Genomic DNA, 14,733 nt, shown 5'->3' with positions numbered 1-14,733 from the left:
AATATATGCACCTAAATACTACTTTGTACTTTCATCACTGTCAGTGTTTGTGTGGGTATCTTACATATACAGCTGCATATGTATGTGCATGTGCAACCCTGTACCATACCCAAAATATAACATGACACATATAAAGCACAAGAAAGTAGCAATGCTTTGACTGAGTTCAAGCTGAATTTTTCTGGTTCCCTGCCAGGAAGATGATACCATTAGTGGTATTTTGGGAACATACTTGCTGCTTTCTTCAAGGGACCTTTTAGACCTCCAGATCTGCTTGATACAGTCACATAATACATCAGTAAGTTTAAGGGTTTAGATTATGGTGCTTTGGTTTGCTGAATACCATCATGCAAAACAATCATCCCATAGAGTCATCAAGAATTATTTGGCATTTCACAGCATGGGATGCTCTGTTCTCATCTGCTACATGATTACCTTTGGGGAAAAGTTTGAGTCAAAATATATAATTTTATTGAATTGATTTCAAGAAGTATTATAAAATTATGCACACAAACTCTCTATGTATGACTCAGGAACGTGGTTTTTCTAACTATGAAACATGGTGTTATCTACAGCCCAGAAAGGTTTTGTTTGGCAGTTCTGGTAATCCCTTATGAATGTCAGCTGATCACTGTTCTTTTTTTACTCTTTTTTTTCCCCCTCACATCTGGCCTCACATTCATATATGTCATACATAGCCAAAGTGTTCAGTATTAGTGTCGTGACTTATGAAAGATGACTTCAGGAAGAAACACCATGCAAAGATTATTTGGAGAAGCAGTGGATGGCACTGTTGGATTATAATTATAAGGCAGTAAAACGCGCAAATCATAAATTACAGTGATTTTTTAAAAGTACATCACTTTTAGTACATGTACTTTTAGTACATCATAAAATTCTCCAAAGATCCAAACTGAGGTTAGACCCTTGAGGAATGTCATGCTCAGACGGACATTATTGTCCTACAATACGTTATAAAAAACACTGGGATCAGGCTGAGAAGAGCCCACTCCACTTTTTGTTCCAGCCTTTTGCAGTGTTTCCCTTGTCCCAGCACCACCACACACAAGCAATATTTTTGCTTCAAGGGGCCCATCTGCAAGACAGGAACTCATCAGCAGGAAGGGCTGGAGGCAACATGGCTCCAGAAAAGGATGATGCTTCCAATCCTTCAGGCAGGAGCTGTGAGGCTGCAGGACATCAGCAGCCTGCGAGTGTTTTGTGTAAAACTGGGGGCAGGCTGTGGCACAAAGACCTCTGCAGCCCCTGAATCCTGCTCATCTTGACTTGTGCTAAGGAAGGTTTAACTTTTGACATCATTGCAGTCCCATGATGAGCATGCAGGTAGATTTTATTCTGTGTTAGTGTTCCTCCCTTTGTATTTATTGTTCCTGACTTTCCTTATTAAGGATTGTGAAGGTGCTTTAATCATGTGGTGGACCTGGCTTTTCCCCAGTATTGTAAACATTTTTTTCCATTTTTTACCTCACTGCTTCCATGAATAAATTTTTAGAGGTGGAGATTACAAGGAGCAAATATTTCCAAATGCTTGCTTCACTGTAACAGTCAAAATAATTCCCATTTTTTGTTAGTGACAAAGGCCTGCCCTGCTGAGAAGGATTTGGGGGTCCTGATGGATGAAAAACTTAACATGAGCCAGCAGTGTGCTCTTGCAGCTTGGAAAGCAAATGGTATCCTGGGCTCCATAAGGAGAGGGGTGGCCAGCAGTGACTGGAATGTGATTGTCCCTCTCTACTTTGCTCTTGTGAGGCCCCATCTGGAGTACTGCATCCATGTCTGGAGCCCCCAGTACAAAAAAGAGAGAGAGCTGTTGGAGAGGGTCCAGAGGAGACATTAAGGTGATCAGGGGGCTGGAGCACCTCCCTAACAAAGATAGGCTGAGGGAGCTGGGCTTGTTCAGCCTGGAGAAAAGAAGGCTGTGGGGTGACATAATTGCAGGCTTTCAGTACCTAAAAGGAGCCTATAAACAGGAGGGGAGTCAACTCTTTGAAAGGGTGGATAACTGCAGAAAAAGGGAAATGGTTATAAGTTGAAGGAGGGAAGATTTAGGCTGGATGTTAGGAGGAAGTTCTTTACTATGAGAGTGATGAGATGTTGGAACAGGCTGCCCAGGGAGGTTGTGGATGCCCCTTCCCTGGAGGTGTTCAAGGCCAGGTTGGATGGGGCCCAGGGCAACCTTGTCTAGTAAATGGGGAGGTTGGTGGCCCTTCCTCACAGGGGGGGGTTGGAGCTTCATGATCCTTGAGGTCCCTTCCAACCTGGGCCATTCTGTGACGAAATAATAAAAATAATAATAATTTTTAATGTTGCAACCTGGTAGAAAAGTCCCATTTCTTTTGTTACAATTGCCAGGGAGACTAAGGAAGGTGTAAACAGTCAGAGTGGGTAAGGAGGTGTCCCACTGGTGTTTTCTCTCTTCTTTTCAGATGTACTAGACCACAACAGCTGGACTCGGTTCCTAAAGGGGACTGAAAAAGCCTAACATGCATGGTGGAATCTGCAAGATTGGAAGCTGAAGTGTTTTTAAGTTTGAGGCAGGCTGTCCCACACATTGCATTTCAGAAAGGGGGGAATAACTCCTGGTTCTTCCTGGGAAAGGGAAAGGAATTAAAGGAGGAATAATATGTAAAATAAAGCAATTAGTCTAAAGAAAACAAATTTTAAAGGTGATAATCTTGATGAAATTACCTACTGAACCAGCCTTGAGTGGAACCATCTACTGTCAAGAAACTGCTCAAGTTCCATAGAGGTGGCAAGAAGGAAGGTGAAGAGGTGGAGATAAAGCAATGGGGGTTTAGGGACACTTTATTCACCTGCCAGAGAGCTCCTGCCTTCAAAGCTGCTGTGGTACATCTGCTAAGCTCTGAGGAAACCAAAACTTGTGCTGAGCAAATTGGGGGGGAAAGGGAAGGGATAAAACCAGATGTCAGATGGAGGGGGGGAGGAGAAGGTTTGTTAGAAATGAAGAATAGTTAGTTTTTCTAAATAAAAAACGGTAGGATGTGTGATGAAGGAAGCTGAGTGTAGGCAGGGAGGAATGCAGAAGAGAAAAGGAAGGAGAACTGGGAGGAGAGATCTGAGTGGAGGTGAAGGAGAGACCAGGGCAGTGCTCTCTCCTCTGTCTCTGTATACCATTTGAAATGGCTATATATAGTTAAGAAATGCTAACATATGGCACTCATATAGCATATGGCACTCAAAATAGTTAAGAGATACACTTGTCTTAAAGCCAAATGCTGCCTTCAGCTGCATGGGTGTAAGTGAGGATAGGATTTATTTAATACAAGAATGTTTCTCATATTGCTCTGACTGTTGAAATCAAATGAAGAGTGGGAGCTCCCCTTCTATTTTATCCTAGACCCTCTTTGTGTGCAGAAGTAAAATCCCTGAAGCAGAGCAGAATGTTTGTACCAAAAACAGGCCACAGCCCCACTTATCTCTGTCTGGCTTTTAGTTTGTAAGGACTTTTCTCAGGGTCCACAGAAGTCAATGGAGACACGGTCATCCTCCGATTAACAGGATCAAAAGATCCACAGTTTTGGCACAGTGTATTGTTTGTTTCTTTGTTTGTTTGTTTGTTTGGGGGGGAGGAGGAGAGAGTTGCTACTTTAGATTAGTTTAGTTTATCAAGATATTTTTCACAGTTTAGAGGTGAAAGAATATACACAACACCTACAGATCTCTTGTTCCCCTTCATGAAAAGTGTGTGGATTTGTGAATTAATCAAGAGTGGAAAGCAGACAATCCTAAATTCTGCTTCTCATTCTGTCCCTGGCTGGCCTCAGTAATCATCTGCATCTGTAGTGCAGTTCTTAAACTTCCTGTTGCTTGGCTGTATTTAACACTGGAGGTGCCATTTGAAATGAGAGACACAAGATGAAGGGTGCTGTATGCATATGAGGAGAGAGAGGAGTAGTCCCTGTTCCTTAAGAGTTTATATTACAAATGGACAAGTGAGACAATGGGTGAGCAAACAAAAATCTTATTATCGCAGGGGTGAAAAGCTACTTTTTATTGCATGAAGTTTCCTAATTCCTAGGTAAAGAATTACCTACTTTTAAAATTATTAAAAAAGAAAAATAAACACAAAAATACAATCTTTTTTCCCCTGGAATCAGAATAATATATACAAAAGCCATCCAACCCCTTGCATCAACTAATGAGAATTCAGTATTTATTCTGTCCGAGGAAGAAGGTCACATTTCCTGTTGTGTTATTAGTGGTGGTGCTAGTGGTGGGACCTTTAGTGTTCTCAGCTACTGCAGGTTTTGCCTGATGAACCGAATCTCCATCTATGACAAAATGACCCACTTAATAGATGAGGGAAAGGCTGTGAATATCATCTATTTGGATTTCAGTCAAGTGACACTGTTTCTCAGCATTCTTCTGGAAAAAAATAGCTGCTCATGGTTTGAAAACATGTACTGCTTTCTGGGTGAGGTACTAGCTGAGTGTCTGTTCTCAAAGAGTCACAGTGAATGGAATTCAATCCATTTAGTGTCCAGTCACCTCTTGCACTTCTCAGGGCTCAGTTCTATGTCCAGGTTTGTTTAACATTCTTATCAGTGGTCTGGATGAAGATATTGAGAGGACTTTTGGTAATTTTTCAGAAACCAACACATTAGGTGCAATTGCTGATCTACTTGTGGGTAGTAAGACTTCGCAGGGGGATCTGGCAAGGCTTGATCCATGGGCTGAATCTAATTATCTGACATTCAACAAGGCTAAATGCTGGGTGCTGCACTTAGCTCATAAAAACCCTATACAGAAATAGAAGTTTGGGGAAGAAGAACTGGAAAGTTGTCCAGCAGAAAAGGACTTGGGGGCACTGGGCAACATCTGGCTTAATATGAGACAGCAATGTGCCCAACTGTCCAAGAAGGACAAGGGCAGCTTGGCCTGCATCAGCAAGTATGTAAACAGAATGACCAGGCAAGTGTTTGTCAACTTGCATATGGCTCTGGTGAGACCACATCTCCATCCCAGTGCTCACTTTATGTCTCCTTACTACAAGAAGGATATCAAGTTTCTTGAGCATGTGCAGAGAAGAGCAACAAAAACCACTTCTATAAACCTTCAAGGTTATGAGGAAGAGCTGAAGGAAATGGATTTGGGAGGAGCAGGATGAGAGAGACCACATACCTTTCTATGAGTACCTGAAAGGAGGTGGCAACCACGGGGACACTGGTTTCTTTTTCCAGGCGACAAGTGATAAGATGTGAGGCAACAGTCTCAGCTGGAACCAGGAGAGATTTAAGTGGACACTGGGAAGAATTTTTTCACAGAGATGGTGGTCAAACATTGCAATGGACTGCCCAGAGCAGTAGTGAAGTCCTGCTCCCTGGAGGTATCTAAGAGAAGTCTGGATATGGCACTAAGGGACATGGCTTGGTGATGGAACTTCGCAGGTCGAAGTTGATGGTGGGATGTGGTGATCTTGAAGGGGTTTCTATGATTCCAAGTTCACTCCTCTAGCTGTATCTTTGCAGAGCTAACATATTCAGGAGGTGTTTATGTTTCCATTAGTGGTGAAAATAAGTGAGAAGGAAATATTTTTTTATGAAGTCATTGTGTATGGCACACAGCATGCTGAGACCAACCTAATACTTGAATCAGGAGATGTTCTAACCACTTAGTGCATATTTCTGTCTATACACTAGCAACTGAGTGTTGAGCTAACAAGCTAGAGCTTAACAATATGCAATAACAATACTAGTTCAGAGGTCTTCTGAGATGCTAAAACCAGTCTGCAGATAGACTTACTCATACCAAACACTGCACACAGCTGGAGTGGCATCATGCCCAGTCCCCCAGTGGACCTTCATTCAACTCCACTTTCAGATCCAGTCAACTTTGTCAGTTTCATATCCTGACACACAGCTGATGGTCACATGACCAGATATCATTTTGCTCAAGTATTTGGAATCAGTAGGCAATCAGTACAGCTCATGCCATTTCCAACAATCTTCTGAATATCATTATAATAGAATAGAATCATAGAATCCTTGGAGTTGAAAGGGATCTTAAAAGGTTATCTAGTCAATCTCCCATGCAATGAACAGGAACATCCACAGATAGAATAGGTTGTTGAGAGCCTGATCCAGACATGTCCTGAAATTCCCAGGAATGGGACATCCAAAACATCTCTGGGCTACCTGTTTCTGTGCCTCATCATTCTAACTATAAGACTTTTTCCTTATTTCTAACTTAATTAAGCTTGAAACCATTTCCCCTTGTTCTTTTGCAACAGAACCTGATAAAGAGACTGCCCCCTTCCTTCCAGTAGCTCCCTGCAGTAGAATTGCCAGGTCACAACCTGAACCAATGGTTGAGCACCAAATGAGTAGGCATGGCTAACCCAGGGAGCTCAGGTGCCAGCAGTGATCTTGAGTGACTGGAAGGAGTGGACTGTGGGTCTGCTCACAGAAGTCAGAAGTCTGTCCACACCCATAAGCAAGGAGACTGACCCCTAAGGTAATCCAGTCTGGACCCATTAGGGTCTTGAGACAACAAATGTTTAAAGACCAGATTAGAGCAGGAGTTCAAGCTGTCACCAGAAACCCTAACACAACTGGTTCAGTTTTCCTTAGTTCCATAGCAGTCTGCTTGATTTCTAGGCGCATTGTCTGTAATTTAGTCACTGCGCAGGAAATAGAACTACCTCCCTTTCCTTTTTACCTGATACTAAGTGCTGAACAGTTTAACAGTGCTTGAGGTTCATAGGAATCAAGTAGTGGGAGGCAGCCATATACATGGCTGTTCCCCTTCTCACTGAGGATGACCCCCATATGACCTGAGGAAGCAGGTGGATATTGGGAAAGGTATTTTATCCAGAATTCAAGAAGTGTTTGTACAACAGACTCCAGAATGTGGTTTGAATTTTCTTGATCCTTTGTGGAGTCATGTAGTCTGGGACCAACGATCCTCATGGGTCTCTTCCAGTCAGAATATTCTGTGTTTTCTACCTGGATTTTTAGTGAAGCGCTTGACATTGTTTCCCACAGCCTTCCCTGGAGAATGTGGCTGCTCCTGGCTTGAACAGGTCTAAAGCTTCCTGAGCAAAGAAGTAGCTGGGTGGACAGGCTGAATATGACAGTGAATGGAGTTCAATCCTGTTGGTGGCCAGTCACCTCTGGCACTATCCAGGGCTCAGTTCTCTGGCCAGCTTTGTTGGACATTTTTATCAGTGACTGAGTGGATTGAGTGAATCTTCATTAAGCTTGCAGAAACCACCACACTGGGCAGGATAATTGATCTGACTGAAGGTAGGAGGGCTTTTCAGGGGAAAACAACACATAGGAAGAGTGGGTGAGGAGGGGCTGTTTAGTCTGGAGAAGAGGAGCTCATTACTCTGTACAACTTCCCAACAGGAAGTTGTAGCAAGGAAAGTGACAATCTGTTTTCTCAGGTGGCAAGTGAGAGGACATGAGGAAACAGCCTCATGTTGCACCAGGGGAGGTTTATATTTGAGGTTATGAAAGATTTGTTCACAGAGTGGGGGGTCAACCATTGGAACAGGTTGCCCAGAGTAGTGGTGGAATTTTCATCCTTGGAGGTTGGATGTGTCAGTAAGGGACATGGCTTGGTGATGGTGCTCAGTAGGTCAGGATGATGTTTAGACAATGATTTTTCAAGTCTTTTTCAACTTAAATTATTGTGTGACTGCCGCTGTTCAACTGGAGTTAAGAGCTTGTCCTTCAAAAGGCACTAATTGCTTCCATTCCATTCCTGGAAAGAATAAACAAACAAACAAATAAATAAATAAAGAGAGAGAAAGAAAGAAAGAAAGAAAGAAAGAAAGAAAGAAAGAAAGAAAGAAAGAAAGAAAGAAAGAAAGAAAGAAAGAAAGAAAGAAGAAAGAAAGAAAGAAAGAAAGAAAGAAAGGAGAAAGGGAAGAAAAAAGACAGAAGCAGACAGGAAAGAAAGAAAGGAGGAAAGCAAAAGGGGGAAGGAGAAAAGGGGGAAGGAGAAAAGGGGGAAGGAGAAAAGGGGGAAGGAGAAAAGGGGGAAGGCCAGGAAAGGAGGAAGAAGGAGGAAAAGGAGGAAAAGGAGGAAAGGAGGAAAGCGAGGAAAGAAAGAAAGACAGAAGAAAGAAAGAAAGAAAGAAAGCAAACGAAAGAAAAAATATAAGAACGACTAGAAGTCAACGCACAAATACCACTCCCCCCAATCCACGCGCTCTCCATCCCACACCACCTGACTTCCTACCCTCCTTTCCCTTTGATAGAAAACAAGAAAAAAACACAAAAAAAAAAAAAAAAAGACAAGAAAAAGGGAAAGGAAAAGAAAGAAAAAAGAAAATAAAGAAAAAAAAAAGAAGACAGAAAGAAAGACAGAAAGACAGAAAGAAAAGAAGAAAGAAGCAAAGGAGAGGGAGGAAAGGAGGAAAGGAGGAAAAAGGAGGAAAGGAGGAAAGGAGGAAAGGAGGAAAAGGAAAAGGAAAGGAGGAAAAGGAGGAAAGGAGGAAGAGGAAGGAGCGAAAGGAGGAAAGGAGGAAAGGAGGAAAGGAGGGAGAAGGAGGAAAGGAGGAAAGGAGGAGAAAGGAGGAAAGGAGGAACAAGGAGGACAAGGAGGAAGGGAGGAGGAAGGAGAAAGGAGGGAAAGGAGCGAAACGGAGGAAGGAGAAAGGAGGAAGGAAGGACAAGGAGGAAAGGAGCGAAGAGGAAAAGGGGAAAGGAAGGGAAGGAAAGGAGAAAGGAGGAGGAAGCGAGGAAGAGCAGGAAAGGAGGAAAGGGGAAGGAAAAAGGAGAAGAGGAGAAGGACGGAAAGGAGGAAAGGAGCGAAAGGAAGGGAAAGGAGGAAAGGGAGGAATGGGGAGAAGGAGGAAAGAAAGAAAGAAAGAAAGAAAGAAAGAAAGAAAGAAAGAAAGAAAGAAAGAAAGAAAGAAAGAAAGAAAGAAAGAAAGAAAGGAGGAAAAAAGGGTAATTTTAAAAGGCTTATAGGTGGAAGTGAAAAACATGTGAGTTAGAGACATCATACTCCATTGTATACTTGGCATAGATAATAATTTCATATAATAATAACTGCAGCATAGAGGTACTGTGATTAAGAATAACTAGCAGGAAATAACCCACTCTGCTCAGCCTGAATTCATCTTGGATCAGAATCCCCATTTATATTCTTATCTTGAATGGTAACTTTGTTATCTCCGCAAGAAACAAGGAGAACGTATCTCTCTTCTTCTACTAGCCTGTGGAGTTCTTAAAACACTATTCAAATGCTGTCTAATTCATTTTACAAACTTGCATTTAGGCAATGTTTTGCAGAGTTGTATAACTTAAAACCTCAGTAATGTCATTTTGAAACAGAAAAACACATGAAACATTTCCAATAATGATGGAAATGTCAGGAAAATGTCACCTTTCTGAAGCATCTTCCTGCACAAAAGTAGGCCAGGAGAAAAAATAAAATTGGGAGTCTTTTTTCTTTGTTCACAGTCTGTCTTTGTTAGATACACTTGAAATTCCCATGTTAGTTACACTTCACTCCCATGTCATTTGAGGTTTAAAGACATCATGAGCAAGGAACCACATGTGCTATACAAATGGATACAGTAAGTATCCATTTTGGTGAAGTGAATGAAGAAATGATGTGGTAAATCCATAACTAAAGGCATATGTAGTTTGTCACTGAACTCACATAAACCTGGGGGACAATTTGCTTAGTGCAAGCCATCCCTTCAGATGCATAAGTCATCCACAACAGCCTGAAATGTGACCACACTGATGGTTATCTTCCCTATCTCTGCTGTATCTTGTGAGAATTCTGATTTTTGCTGAAGTTTCCTATCCTTTCAGAGCTTATAAACTTCTTGGCTCACCAGGACAGTAATGTCTCATCCAACCCAATTAGAGTTACATCACTATCACTCCCTCACATTCTAGTCCTGAACTTTTATTGCTTCCTCCGCCTGCACATCCTTGGTTACCTTTGTAGTATTCATGGAGATTTTCAGAGTGTGAGCCTACACACCATGAGATGACCTGAAAAGCCATGCCACACAAAGTGCTTAGTGATATCTATGTTAGTCATCTGCCTTGCTAAAAGTTACATGTATACCAATTGTTTGCAGATACCCGAGGATGCTCTTTTGCTTACTATAATTTCTCTAGATCTCTTAGTCACTTCTTAGTCAGACCACCTCCAAGGGAAAAACTCTGCCCCCAGACTTCTCATCCTTTTTTTTTTTTTTTTTTTTTTTTTAAATGCAACCTCCAGAGTAAGCAGATTTCATGCATGCACCTTGCAGCTTTGCATTAGTCAGAAATCCCATCACCTTGGACCAAATGGGGAGGGATTCAGAGTCTATTTACAGTCAGCTTCTATGATGTAAAAAATGAACATCATTGAATTCTATTACTATGGCAGGAGAAAACAAGCATTTTTCTTCCTTATAAAGAGTCCTTAAAGAAAACTGTTGAAAATGAATATGACTAAAAACTGATTGCTTCTTTTAGCCACCAAAAATCTACTTTTAAAGCAAGGATTTTAATGACAGCAACATTCTTTCACCTGAAAACCTGTAGCTCATTTCGTTATTGATGTCTTTGCTTTTGACCCACAGCCCAGCATTTATGTTGCAGGCCAGCCTCCCCTTACACTGTTCTAAGAGTTCGTGGCTGCCCACCTTGCCTCTCTCTGTGGCACAGCTGTGTGCTGATGGACCTACCACCAGGTCACTGCTGCCTTCCCCCTGTCTATTTCAGGCCAGCCCGTCTTCAGTTACAGTGCTCCTCTCTGACTGCCTTTGTGAGTCTGTTATATCAATTGTGCTGTGGAACAGGGAATAAATGCATATCCCCTCCACAGCCTTAAACATACAGTCACAGGGTGATTTTTCCATTCAAGAAGGGGAAAGAGTCTGAATGGCTTCTTCCATTAATATAACACAGTCTTTATGCATATTTTTTTTTCCTAAAATTAAATTCATCCATGTTATGTCTATTCCTTTCTGATGTTTCCCTGATCACACAATGAGATTCTTCCATTGGAGACGACTGGTTTATATTCCCTTGTGAACAAAGTGGAAACTTGTTAATGAAAATGTCATCACAGCAAATGCTTTTAATTCTCACATGACCGCAGGCAGCAATATATATAACACTCACTTGCCAGCCTCCTGTATGCCTGTCCGTTCCAGCTACTGCTTGCTCTGAGGAGACTGTATGGTTCTCCCTCCAGAGACACTAGCAGAGATTTTGTTGTTTCACGATAACCATATTGAGTTTGTTGGCTGAATTGTCAGCCAAAAAAAAAACCCTTTTCCTCTGGGGTATGCAGTCACAGCTCTGGGTGGGAGCTCCTTCTATCTGGAAATAACTCCATGTACCACAGATGCTATGAAAATGAAAACACCCAAAGCAGTAGTGCTCTCTGTCCTTCTATTCTGTTAAACTTAGGTAAGCATTTAGAGTTGTTCATATCATTAAGCATTTGAGTTCACTACCAAACTTCCAAATATGTGTCTGGCTCATCTTGGGCCCTGAAACTCAGTTAATAAAAACTTGTATGTGTATGCTTTATGAGGAAGCCATGCTTAACCTGGTCACAGTACCACAGGAAGTGTCTAAATGCACAAAAAGATCAACAAAGCAGCCACAAAAATGGAAAAAATGCATGGACTTCTGTACCATGTATGGATATAATACCTTTTCTTTTTGTGTGGATGTTTATAGATTTTTATGCATAGGCAGTTATTCTTCAGGCAAAAGCCTGCTGGCCATAAGAGGATACTTTGATGACTTAGGAAGAAAAGAGTGTAAAAAGACTTGATGGGATTGTTTACCAGAAAAACAAGCAGAGGTCTAAGAATTAAATGGAAATATTTTACCCATATCTTTGTCTTCAGTATGATGTTGAAGGTGCAGCTACCGGATTTTCACCTCATCATTTAAATGTCCTGCTGCTCAAAACATTTTCCCAAGGCACATGCCCTGTATTTACCATTGGATTAACTCCTAGACTCCTGGTACAGTATGCTGGCTGTTTTCTGGCAAACACAGTTTGAGTTGCCTTTTCTAATAGTTTGCACCTCATTTTATACCCTCAGATAAATTGGTACCTTTTCAGTCCAGCTACTATTTTTAGTAGAAAATGTTTTCCCTTATGGAGCCAAGGAGATGTGAAGCAATGTTATTTACTAAAAAATCCATCTGTCCTTTTTTCCCTCCTGAATTTTAGGAATTTTTTAATGTGCTTTAACATGAGCTTCCTACGCACATTCTCCTGCCTCTCACTATTCTCCTGATAAGTCATATGTTCAGTGTCTTAGCAGAACTATTAAGGCGCAGAGCAGCATCAGTTCTGCAAAGGTGAACAAAAAAAAGGTCAGCACAAGAAGGCTCAGGGAACTACCTTCAATGGAGGGTACCAAAGCAAACTGTGTACTTTGTAATGTGTGGGAGGTGCCTGACAACAGTAACTACAGATTTGTCTATTATTTTTTTATTTTCAGGTGACTATTTAGTCGCAGCAGCCCAGTTTGTCAATCTGAGCTCTCTCTGTCATTCACCAGGGAAATGAACATGAAGAGTGTTGCAATGCAAAGCAGACAGTTGTCCTTACGGAAATACATGCATGCATATCAACAAATGAAGCTTTGCTTTAAATACTGCTTTAACAATTATGGTGAAAGTATTCAGCACCTGAGCAGCATTTTTTAATCATTATTTTTGAGGTTGCTTTTGTTGTGTCGGGTCTATTGGCTCTTTTTGAAGGAATTACGATAGCATAAGGTTATATATTGCTATCAACTAACAGACCTGGAGATGCTAAAACCTGGATTTAGAGATCACCATGCCTTTCTGACTGCATTAAGATCTAAGATAAATGGGTATAGTGACAATATGCGACAGGCAGAAAACAAAGCTCTCTGTGCAGTGTACGAATGAATTCAGTTACTGTGCACATAACCAAGTGCAATCTGACAAATAATAGGAAAATTGGTTTGATTAAATATACAGAAAAATCATATAAGAAGAGAAATTTATCTAAATAATTTGTCTCCAGGTTCCCACACTTGAGCCAAGCTGATTGTTTTCATATACAGAGAGATATATGGCTTAGTTTTACAAGATATAATGTGTTTAATACGAACATTTCCCCTCCTTCTCCTCTGGAGTATCTAAGCATCTTCCACACAATAATAGATTTATTTCCACAATTGTGAAGAAATTTTTGTAACCCCCTTTTTACAGCTTATCATCAGGGATGCTTAAATCCTCCTAGCTGCCATTATTTTTACTGTACTTCTGAGTGCTATGATTTAAAGTCACCAAGGGAACTCTAATTTTTTAGAGACTGTGATACTATTGCCTCAACCTGGAGTTCAGCATCAGGGCTGTACGCACTGTGAGTAGGTTGAACCACAATCTCCAAAGTAGGGTTCACAACAACAAGCTTCAATGGTACAGCAGTAAATAACAAGGGCACAAATTTATGTGTGTGGTGACTGAATTGTTCTAATACTTGTGCCTGTGTGAGGGGAGCTGGTAAGCTGAGTGTGTGTGCACTTATTCCTAGCAATGAAAGCAGCTGGAAGCTAACTGGCTGGAAAAAATGTGCATAAGCTTCTCTCCCTCTTCAGACTTTTGGGCTTTACTTCTGATCTGTAAGAATACAGCAGCTTTCCTTTGGGTTTGAAGACACATAAAGATGCTTTTTTGTTTCATACTGCCATAGATCAGACCACAGCCTCTTCTGAGCGAATCTAGTCTCCATTTGTCTTGTCAAGGTGAAAAGCAAAATAGTTTGGATCTCCCATAGTCAGAGTTTGTTTTTGTTTTTTTCTAACTGGTTTCTGGTAGACAAAAATGGGTTTTAGCAAAAGTTTTATTTTGAGAAATAAAGGAGTAATCAAAGGCAGGATTCATGTTTGTAACCTAACTGGCTACACATTTGAAAGCTAAGCAACTTCTCCCCATCTTTAGCATTTCCCACTGATTAATGTGCTGGTACCATTCTCTTTCCACAGCTTTGAAGTGGGTATACCTAAACCCCTCCCCAGGCATGAACTTCCCAAACTGTGTTAAGGGCTTTGGGACTCAAAAGAACAAAATTTGATTTGAATGAATGTCATGAATTTCTTAAATTAGAAAGAGATCAAAGCAGTGATTAACAGGCACAAAAAACTTAAGCTTTTACATTTCACTCTCTCCACCATACCTCACAGGTTTGGTTGTCTTTTCCATCATGGTGATTTTCTGAGAGATGCAAGTGTTAGCCAGTCACAAGAAGATGCTTCACATCTTGAACTCTTCCTCCCTACTGTGCAATTGAATTCTCATATTGCTTGAGATTTTGTTGCCTGCTACTGCATATTGCAGGCTCAGTAGCTGACAAAGACAAGTCTTTACTGTCTCCTTTCTAAAGACGTATATAATAAGCAGCCATTTCTCACAGAATTTTAGTGGCTTTTTCCTTATTGTGGGGGTTAGGAGGCTGAGTCCACTCTGACACTCCTCTCTCTGTCTATGGAATGGGAAGGTCTGAATGCTGGCTGAGAGTGTACTCAAGGGCCTAAAAGTCAACTGCATGCATACTTGGCCCGAGCTGTGCATCAGGAACTGGAAGTCTGTCTTAAATTTAATTAAGCAAGCCAAGCAGATAAAACCTCTTTGGTATGGAGGACAATGGCTGAAATATAAATACAGAGAGGTCTGGTAGGTGGATTATATCACACTCTCACAGTCGCCATGGCAAATGTCATGTGCT

Source organism: Coturnix japonica, chromosome 2 (genome assembly GCF_001577835.2).
Source record: "Coturnix japonica isolate 7356 chromosome 2, Coturnix japonica 2.1, whole genome shotgun sequence".
NCBI lineage: Eukaryota > Metazoa > Chordata > Aves > Galliformes > Phasianidae > Coturnix > Coturnix japonica.
The sequence above is the reverse complement of the archived record's forward strand: the minus strand, read 5'-3'. Positions refer to the sequence as shown.